Source organism: Calypte anna, chromosome Z (assembly GCF_003957555.1).
Source record: "Calypte anna isolate BGI_N300 chromosome Z, bCalAnn1_v1.p, whole genome shotgun sequence".
Classification (NCBI taxonomy): domain Eukaryota; kingdom Metazoa; phylum Chordata; class Aves; order Apodiformes; family Trochilidae; genus Calypte; species Calypte anna.
The window spans coordinates 50,292,215-50,303,115 of NC_044274.1; positions in this window are offsets into that span (position 1 = coordinate 50,292,215).

Consider the following 10,901-nt stretch of genomic DNA (forward strand, 5'->3'; position numbering starts at 1 on the left):
CACCTCTAAACTTCCTGCTTTCAAAATAGATGCATTCTTGCTTACTTGTTGTGCTTTCCTGACAGCAAGTAGAGAACTTTTTCAAGGCTCTGCTCATATTAAAGACATGCTGATTTTCATGATTTGTTGATGTTTGGCAAGCCAGCTAATCATGGTGGTGAGAAAAGGAAGACAACACAAGCTTCAGCACAATGCAGAGTGATCCCTGCTACACCTCTTATCTGGCCTTTAAGTAGTGTTTTTAGAGGTGAGCTGGACCTCATCTGTGGACCCAAAATACAGTGTGTCTCTTTGAGGGTACAGCCTCCCAAGTTACATTTTGGCTCCTTGCTGTTAGTATTCTTCCCAATCAGTATTAGAAGTTGATGGAAGATCCCGCCAAGATGATGCAAATATTTCTGAGTATGACAGTGGAGAAATAATTAACCTTGCAAGAGAGTATAAGGACAACAGGAAGGGCTTCTTCAAATACACAGCAGATAAAACTCACACTAGAGGCAATGTAGGCACTGCTGAATGAGGTGGGTGCCCTGGTGACAGAGGATAAAAAGAAGACAGAACTGCTGAGCACCTTCTTGGCCTCTGTGTATACAGATGGAGGATCCTCAGGAGCCCCAGGCCCCTAAGGCTGCTGAGGAAGTCAGGGTAAAGGGTGAGTTTGCCTTCGTTGATGAGGGCTGGGTTAAGGATCAGTTAATGAGGCTGGACATCCGCGGTCCTGATGGGATGCACCCACAGGTGCTGAGGGAACTGGTGGATGTCATTGCTGGGCTGATCTCAATCATCTTTGGTAAGTTTTGGGGAACAGGAGAGGTACCTGAGGACTGGAGGAAAGCAGATGTTAGTGTAGTCTTCAAGAAAGGCAAGAAAGAGCATCTGGGTAATCACAGACCAGTCAGCCCCACCTCTATCCCTGGAGAGGTAGAGGAACAACTCATTCTTGGTGCTGTCTCCAGGCACACCAAGGACAAGAGGCTTATCAGGAGCAGTCAACATGGCTTTACTAAGGGGAAGTCATGTCTGACCAACCTGATAGCCTTCTATGAGGCTGTAACCAGGTGGATGATGGCAGAGCAGTAGACATAGTTTGTCTGGATGTCAGGAAGGCACATGACACCATCTCCCACAGCATCCTTGGAGCGAAACTGAAGAAGTGTGGCCTGGATGATTGGATAGTGAGGTGGATTGGGAGCTGGTTGAAGGACAGAAGCCAGAGAGTTGTAGTCAATGGGATGGAGTCCAGTTGGAAGTCTGTTTCTAGTGGAGTCCCTCAAGGGACCAGTACTGTTCAATACATTTATTGATGACCTGGATGAGGGAACAGAGTGCACTACTAGCAAGTTTGCTGATGACACAAAACTAGGATGAGTGGCTGATACCCTAGAAGGCTGTGCTGCCACTCAGAGGGACCTGGACAAGCTGGAGAGTTGGGCAGGGAGAAATGTAATGAACTACAACAAGGGCAAGTGTAAAGTCTTGCATCTGGGAAAGAACAATTCCAGGTACCAGCATAGGTTGGGAATGGAGCTTTCAGAGAGAAACAGGTGAAAGGGACCTGGAGGTGCTGGTGGATGGAAGGATGACCATGAGCCAACAATGTGCCCTTGTAGCACATTACACTGAAGGCCAATGGAATCCTGGGGTGCATTAGAAGGACAGTGGCTAGTAGGTTAAGAGAGGTTCTCCTCTACCTCTACTCTGCCCTGGTGAAGCTGCATCTGGAATATTCTGTCCAGTTCTGGGCCCCTCAGTTCCAGAAAGACCAGGAGCTGCTTGAGACAGTCCAGCATAAAGCAATCAAGATTATTAAGGGAGTGAAACATCTCCCTTATGAGAAAAGGCTGAGGGAGCTGGGTCTCTGCAGCTTGGAGAAGAGAATGAGAGGTGACCTCAGTAATGTTTATAAATATGTGAGGGGTGAGTGCCAGGAGGACAGAGTAAAGCTTTTCTCAGGGATGACTATAAATAGAACAAGGGGCAACACTTATATACTGGAGCATAGACGGTTCCATATAAATATAAGGAAGAATTTTTTCACTGTGAGGGTGACAGAGCACTGGCACAGGCTGCCCAGGGAGGTTGTGGAGTTTCCTTCCCTGGAGACATTCAAAACCCACCTGGATGCATTCCTGTCTGACCTGCTGGAGGTGGCCCTGCTCTGGCAGGGGGCTTGGACTAGATTATCTTTTGAGGTCCCTTCCAACCCCTAACTTGCTATGATTCTATTATTCTATAAGACATCCTTCTAAACAGAATGGTTAAAAATAAATCGTGCATTTTGTACGATAAAGCCACTCCACCATCTGAGATTTGTGTGTTTCTGATGTGCAAGTACAACTTTAAAGTGAAATGTATAAACAAGTTCCTCCAGTATATCTACAAATACCTTTTTAAAGTTTAAACTGAAAGACCTGGTTTCAAAGGGAAAACTCTGGAAACACATCAGCCAGAACATTCTCTTCGAGGACACTTCAGCCCACAGAGGAGAAACTACAGTAGAATCGTAGGGGCGTAATTGGGAACAGGATATCATGTTGAACATTGCTTATTTCGCACAACTTTTGTTCTGTTCGAAAGAGATGGAGGCTGTACTGGGTGTGAGGAGTGAATCAGACTCAAGAGGCTGACGAGAATGAAAGCACTAAAAACCTGCAATCCTTAATATTACTTTACTCCAAAATAGAAAATTTAATAACTTTTGCAGGAAAAAGTACAAGCTGGGTAGAAACCAGATGGATTGCCGGTGTCTCAGCCCCCCAGAAAATAAAAATTTAAAAACTGGCTTTATATCAAAACCACCAATAGTTTGGATATTGAGTTTCTTTTGGGTCTCATTTTATCATCTAATAATTAATAGGAAAATAATTTTTTTAAAATTGTTTTTTGTTTTAACCAGATTAAATGCAATTTGGCTCTTGTTCAGATAATAAAGCTACTGAGATAATTTTAATTAATAAGGCTTCCAATAGAAGACCTGGCAATTTATATGGCATACTTATTAAAACAGGTCACACCTGATTTGATTGTAATTATAGTTTCAGCCTCACACATCGCAATATGAATAGTTACATGCATCTCTCTATGGCTTTAAATGACTACAGTAGTTTTGTGATCACTACTCCAGTTATTTTTTAACTAATTAATAATACACCTACAGAATTTCTCATGAAATATGAGTCAGATGAATAAAGCTGCCATAAAGCTGCCATTTTAATTAACCCAGTAATGAGGTTGATTCCTACCTTCTCTCATAAAACCATCCTTTTATTTTTTTTTCCACAATGACACAGATAAAAAAAAGACTGCATTTGCAAGAAAAACTTCTTTAAAGAGAGCCTTTTAATCGTCACCAAGTCATTTACAATGTGTTACAAATTCACATTTGCACATCATTCAGTATTTCTATGTTCCTTTTGACTCACTAAAAATAGAAGTTAAAAATTGTGCAGCCAGTTCCATGACCTGTTAGTTTATGGTTTGCCAGAAGCCAGGCTGAGGAGCAGGAGGAGCATCAACAGGGCTGACACTTAAGTGCAGATAGAGTGGATGGAAATGGGACCACACATGGGAACCTGGAAAAAGCAGAGTGGGAAGGCATGTTCCTTTGGCTGTCTTTATAAAACATCAAACCAGAGTTAGCATCTTTTAACAGTTTAATGCTGGGCCAGCAATTAACTGAATGACAGATGCTCCCTATTAATCCTCCTCCCCTCCTTGATAATGAAAGGAGAGAGAATAAGGGAGAGAGACTCCTGGGGCTGCAAACTAAACTACACAGTTTTAATTGAACAGTAATGGTAAAAAGGAAAAACTATTAAAAATATACAAATATACAGGAAAATGATACCACACTCCTGCTGCTTTTCCCCCAACAATGCTCACATCACCACCGAGGCTGCAGGGCAGCCCTGGGAAAGTCCAGGCTGGACCCCTGGAGTCAGCAGCAGTCGGGAACTGGAGGCAGGAACACACTCAGTCTGACACGGATCAGGACCTCTGGAAGATGAATGGATGGAATCCTCCAAGGATGCCAAAGTGAACAGGAACAGGTGAAGAAGGGCTAAAGGAAAGAGTGAAGGGTGAAGGCAAAGGTGGAAAGGGGTTTGACCCTCGTGATATCTCAAATTTATACCGAGTATGATACATAGGGGATGGTCACATATGTTCGGTCAATTTTGGTTATTTGTGTACACCTCCCTAAAGGAAAGTTGCAGGTGTGACCTTTTCACTCCCTTTCTCTTTCTGGAGAATAAGATGTTCCTCAGATCCAAGCAGAGGCCTTGGTTCTGCAGACCATTCTCCAGCTGTAACTGTAACCATCGAGTCTTACGAGTCGTAAAAGCAGAGACTGAGAAACCTGCTGTTAATTTCAGCAAGCACAGCTACTTAGAAGAGACTTAGCAGAAAATAAAATTACAAGACAAGAAATCAGCTCTATTCTGGCCCAAACAAGGACACGCCAAAGCCAAGGACTTTGTGTTGTTGCTGCCCCTGTAATCTGCCACTGTGTGCAAGTGGACAGTCACTCACAGCAACAGTTCTGTATATGCATGTGCTGCTTGAGATGAGCTGCTCAAGGAGCAAGGAGAAAATGCAGGCAATGCTCTCACCTGTACAGCCAGAGGTGCACCTGTATCTGTTCTTCTTCAGTTTACATCAACAAGTTCAGTGAAGAGCACTCCAAGTTGGGTGCCTGTGTTAAAGTGTCTGTTAACCCTACAGCACTAGAGACACTGATGTGACCCAGCATCAGTGATTCCTAAGGAGAAGAGCTCAGAGAAGCTTACTGCCTCTGAGACACAGATGACTCTCTCTAGGGTAGCAATTACTATAGAGGCAACAGGCAAGCCTTGTTCTATTACCATGCTGACTTTCCTTAGAGCAGATAATCTCAAGGAACAGCAGCAAGCTGGGTTTGGTGGCTGTCTCCTGCAGCAGTTGGTTCAACAAAGCTAAGATTTGCTACTTTTTTGCATGCATTGCTTTTGCCCAGCTCTTTAAGAAAATTTTTGTGAGACCAAGGAGTGTAAGGCAGCTCATTCAAGTCAACTTTATAGCCTTGTTTTTGTGCTTCTGTACTGATAGCTTGCTTGTGTACCCAAGCCCAAATTGCACACAGTGAGGAAAAAGATTAGGTTAGAAATACATCATTTTGTCTAGCTAGGCAGTTTCAAGACTGTGTTTCTGGGCATGTAAAAAACCCAGTCCTTAAATGACATCTAGTGGTAAAAGCTAGTTTCTTTTTTACATGTCTGCTTTACAAAATATGCAACTGGAAAAGGAGCACAGTGCAAAGCCATGGTTATACCTGTTTAATTTTGTGACTTTCTTTCATATTCATATCCTTGAAAGCCTACGGTCAGAATCACAAGGAATATTGGAAATATGTTCACAGGACTTAAGCTCTGCTGTGCCAGGTACTGTGGTGTCTCACTTACGAGTGCTTCAACATGGAAGCAGGTTTCCTAGCTGCAAATGGGGAGCCTGTCCTTGCAGTAGGACAAGAGATAAGTCTCCTATGTGCACAAAGTCTCCGTGTGAAGCCAGACACCACAGGATGCTGAGGAGGGGGGGGGAAGACTATATATTATGCAGGGAAATTCATATACAGAAACTTTAAAGCCAAGGTGTGCTTTATGGTATCTTAAAACTAGTTCAAAGATGCTGCAGCAAGACTGTAGCAAGCAGCACTATGCAAAGCACCAAGATGTAGTTCACTGATTGTATTTAAAATCCCTCTGCTGGCTCAAAACCAGCTGTCATCATTGGCTGAAACAGTCTACATAGCATAATTTCCAGCTAAAATTGCTGAGGTCTTGGTGGTATCGTGCAACATTCTGCAAATGCTTCTTCACCCTGTTTGACAAAAACTCTGTGCCCTAACGTCCTCAGTAGCTACCAGAAGAGAGGTCACTGACCTGCTGCAGCCTGTTCGGACACAGTGTTTAGGTGTGTATCTGCAGAAATACTCGTGACTAGAAAAGGATGTTGCTGGTTCCCCTGGCTAGCCCAAGACCAGATGAAGGCTGGGTCAAAGTGGTCTTACCAAATGTCATGGTTTAGAAGATTGGGCAGACAAAAATCCAGAGGACAGAATTGTCAAAATTGTTCCCTATTATCAACCTCCTTTCCACTCTCCCAAAGGGGAATAAGAACGAGACTTCAAGTTGGTAATTACAACTGAAACAGATTTACTAGGGCAGGTCAAAGGCAGCAACACATGGGACATGAATAAATATACAAATATATATATGTGTGTATATACACAACCTGATCTTGACCCTGTCAGGGACAGGTGCCTGAGGGCCCCTGGTAGCAGGGCTGACTCAGGAGATGGCTCCAAGGCTCTGGATTCTGAAGAGCACATGGTGAGATGATGGGCAGGGGAACAGCAGTGAAGTAAGGAGCAGGCAAAAGACTGTGGGGCTGCTGGTCTGCCTGACCTTTATTATAGAGTATGAGCAGAAAAGGGGGAGAAAATGCCAATACTCTGTGTTCCAACCCTCAGAGTCTGAAAACCCTCCTTCTTTAGTTCCTTAACTCTGAGGAACTGGATGGAACCCTCTGGCACACTGCTCTCCCATACTTTAAACTCCACATTACAGCAGAGTAGCCTTTAACCCATTCCCAGGCAATCTACCTCCTCCAAAGGAGCACCATGGCAAGAGGCAGAACAATGTGATCCCGGTGGACGCACTAAGGATAAGCACTTGTTCTCCATGCAGTGCTACCCTAGCTGATGCCCCCACCTTTAAGAAAGCTTAGGAAAACACCAGAGAGCCAAGATGGGCTTTGAAGATGTCTGGTTTTGAAGCAATGTACATCCATATGAAACTTATGTACATCCAATGTACATCCATATGCAATGTACATCCATATGAAACAAGCCAGTCTCTGGATTCCTTGCTGAAAGGAACTGCTGCAACTGGTTTTCTCTTTAGTTTTTTTTCTACCTGTAGCTAAGGTCTCTGTAAGACGTGCGCAGATGATGGTGTCTGCAGCACTGCTACTATTACTAAAATAGGTTTTCAGGGCACTGAACTTGACATGTGTTGTTCCCTGATCAAATGAAGTAAGGTCAGGAAAAAATCAAATTAAGGATGACCCCTAAAGATTTCCCTGTGGAATTACACAGCTCAAGGTAGGTTACCACCACCTGAACAACATTTGCAAGACTAGAAACAAGTATAAGTCAAGCCTACCATTACCACATGAAGAACCCCAAAATCAGAAGAGAGCAGCCAGAGACCTCCAAACCTGCCATGCAGTGCAGGATGTAATGCAGTGTAGTGCAGTGGGGCTGGTTCCACCAATGCACATGGAGATACAGATGAACAGATATACAGGTAATGAGCATCAAGCTAAAAATTGCATTTAATTGGAGTAACTTTTATTAGAGAAAACATTTGCCACACACATGAAATCACAATTACAGAAACCTTTAATATCTCAGAGGTGGGACAAGTAAATTGTCTCAGAGAGAAGAGGCTCTTTTGATCAGACATATGACCCTTTACTGAAACATCAGGCAAGATAATAAAGACCCATTTCTCCAGAGTTTCTTCATCCCCAAGTAGCATGGGGCACAGTCAGGGCAGCTAATGTGATTTGACACATGAAGTGACAGCTACTGCAGGCAAGCAGGCTCTACCCACACAAGTGGGAATCGTAGAATCCAGCCAGGTTGGAAAGGACCTCTGAGATCATCAAGTCCAACCCTTGATCCACTGTGGTTACCAGACCATGGCATTGAGTACCACATCAGTCTCTTCTTAAAAACCTCCAGGGACGGAGAATCCACCACCTCTCTGGGCAGCCCATTCCTATGCTCTCCTCTATAAAGAATTGCTTCCTAATAGCTAACCTAAACCTCCCCTGGCAGAGCTTAAGTCCATGCCCTCTTGTCCTGCTTATAGCTGCCTGGGAATAGAGACCAACCCGCACCTGGCTACCACCTCCTTTCAGGGAGTTGTAGAGAGTGATGAGGTCTCCCCAGAGCCTCCTCTTCTCCAGATTAAACAACCACAGCTCCTTCACAGGACTTGTGTTCAAGTCCTTTCACCAACCCTATTGCTGTTAACAACTCCTGGAAAAGAGCCGAGGGTCCTTAGCTGAAGGACAGAAAACTCAGCAAAGCATGAGAGCTGTGGGGGAGCAGGGAGAGGTTCAGGGTTCCCTGGCAAAAAGGGGTATTCTCTGCATATGAAATATGCAGTGGCAAACAGAAGAACAAGGCCAGGCAGGTCTATTTCCAAAGCTCACTGTAGAGAAAACTGGAAAGGCCTTAAAAGGCTGGTATAAAAGGACTGTGGCTGGACCAGGCTGTGAAGACTGTGAGGGGAGAGATAGCTTCAAACACTTCTCCACCTCCTTCCTCTCTCTCTCTGTACTGCCTGTCAGAAGGAGGAACCTGGATACAGCCACAAATGAGGACCACTGGGGTAGAGGAATGGGGGAGCAGGGCCATGCATGCTGGGCTGGTACATCTTCCTGCAACTCTTGGTTGTTCCTGCATGGCATCAGCCCTTCAAAAGAACAGGCAGTGATGAGCTCTGTGTCCTTAACCTTCCTACCACTCCAGGCACTCGCTGCAGGCTTTGGGCTCCTGTATTTCTCTGATGCAGCATTCACAGTAGCATTTGTTTTCATGCAAGTTTGGGCTCATGATAGCTGCGTGGGGAGGACAGCTCACATAGAGATTTTGCCCTTAGTCAGACAGCTTTGCTGTCCATGCCTCCCACAAACCACTTCATCTTCCATCCACTATCCACTGCACTTGGGCAGCAAATGCTCATGTGACTGAAGTCCTCCCTTCCCATTAATACAGAAGGTGCAGGAACCAGGTGTCTGTGTTCTGTTCAGCTGGGTTGGGATGCCAACTACATTTGCAAGTGTAACTACTCCATCTCAGACAAGCAAGGAGTACGGACGGGAGTGACTGCAACAGCAGCTCATCAGTCCGTGTCTATGGCCCACCAAGACCTTGGCCAGGAAAGGGGCATGTTTAGACATGATCAAGGAAGACCAGAACTGAGACCTTGGAATAGTGTCTGAAGCATTCACCAGAATCACAGAATTGGCTGGGTTGGAAGGGACCTCAGAGATCATCAAGTCCAGCGCTTGATCCACTACTGTTGCAGTTACCAGCCCATGGCACTGAGTGCCACATCCAGTCTCTTTTTAAATATCTCCAGGGACGGAGAATCCACTACTTCCCTGGGCAGCCCATTCCAATGTCTGATCACCCTTTCGGTAAAGAAATTCTTTCTAATATCTAACCTAAACTTCCCCTGGCACAACTTAAGACCATGCCCTCGTCTTGTTGAAAGTTGTCTGGGAAAAGAGACCAACCCCCACCTGGCTACACCCTCCTTTCAGGTAGTTGTAGAGAGCGATGCCTGCCTAGAAGTTGGCTGGTGGTAGTGACAGCTCCCTCCTCAGTCCTCTTCAAACTTAACACCTATGCACATGGATGCAAATCATACTCATTATACCCACTTCCTCTGCCTCGTTCCAGACAGCAAGGCAGAGAAGAGCAGTGGTGACAGCCAAACCACCCCAGCATGTTTCCCCTAGCTGGCACAGATGTACATCTCCTCCATACCCCATTTTCATCTGCTGCAAACCTTAGAAACACCCACTGTTTCAAGTGCTGGTATAATTTTTCATCCTCTTTTAACTGCTTAAGCTTTATAATCTTTATAAAATCTATAAAATCCTTTATAATCACTTATTAAAATAATAACAAACTTTATGACTAATAACAAAGTTGCAAATCAAAGATTTGGCCAATCTTCAAACATGAAGATTCTGTGATTCCCTGAACTGAATTCCATTTCATACAAGACAATGGATGAAATCTCTGCTCTTTCTTCAAGTATCTTCCTTCAGCTTAGGTCCTTTTTTACGAATACAAAGTGAAACCATCTTGATACAAACAAAAGCATTACCTGAAATGAAATGCTTTTTGATACAGGTAATACACTAATTCTCAGCCTTTAAGATACTCTTCTGATGAAATACTATGGAGGAGCAAAAACAAGATCTGAAACTGTCTTTTGTTTTAACATCATGTGGAGCTTTATCCTCTTTTTAAAAATGCATTAAAGAAGACAGCTATATATATTTTTTTTTCCCTGCTTCATTGCAGTTCAGGTAGGAATAGATGTAGATTTGCTTTTTGCTTTCTGATGTAGGCCACCCCCTGCAGGTGAAACATTTGGTTCTGGCAGGTTCTGCTCAGAACGTGCATGAGTGCACGGCCCAGTTGGTGTTGCAGTAAAAAGTAGTAGTGCTCTTGCTAAAATAATACTTCAATGTACTCTCATTTTCAAGCTCACGTCTATTGGAAATAAGTCATCATTTCAGTGGCAGCAAGAAGCAAGTGAATAATACCTGAACTTCTAACTTGTAGACTGAAAGTGTTGTATTATCTGCTCTTCACAAGAGCTGTGCTAGGCTCAAGCTTTCCTGTGTTGCGTGAAGTCCAAGCCAAATCTATTGTAGTCCCATGTTGCTGCTAAGCCTTAGCAAGTAATGGCATGAAGCCAAACTATAAACATTTCAGTAATGTCTAGATTGTAGTGGAAAAAATAATTAATTTGATGCTGAGACAAAAGCTTGTCAGGCAATAAGCCACTCCCTTGTATTCAGCAGCCAAAAAGCAGGCCACAGAATCATGATACACTGCAAACTCTAAAGCCCTCATCAGTTTGAAAATCCTTTCAGAACAGCAAGAATTAACAGTCAAGAAGAGGATAAAGGGGGAAAAAAAGTTAAACAAAATATATACATGAAATATACAAAAACTTATGAAATGTGTATACACATATATATATATGTGAAACACCAACATTACCTCCCTTCTGAAGGTGTACACTTCCTCTAAAAGTGGTGCATTC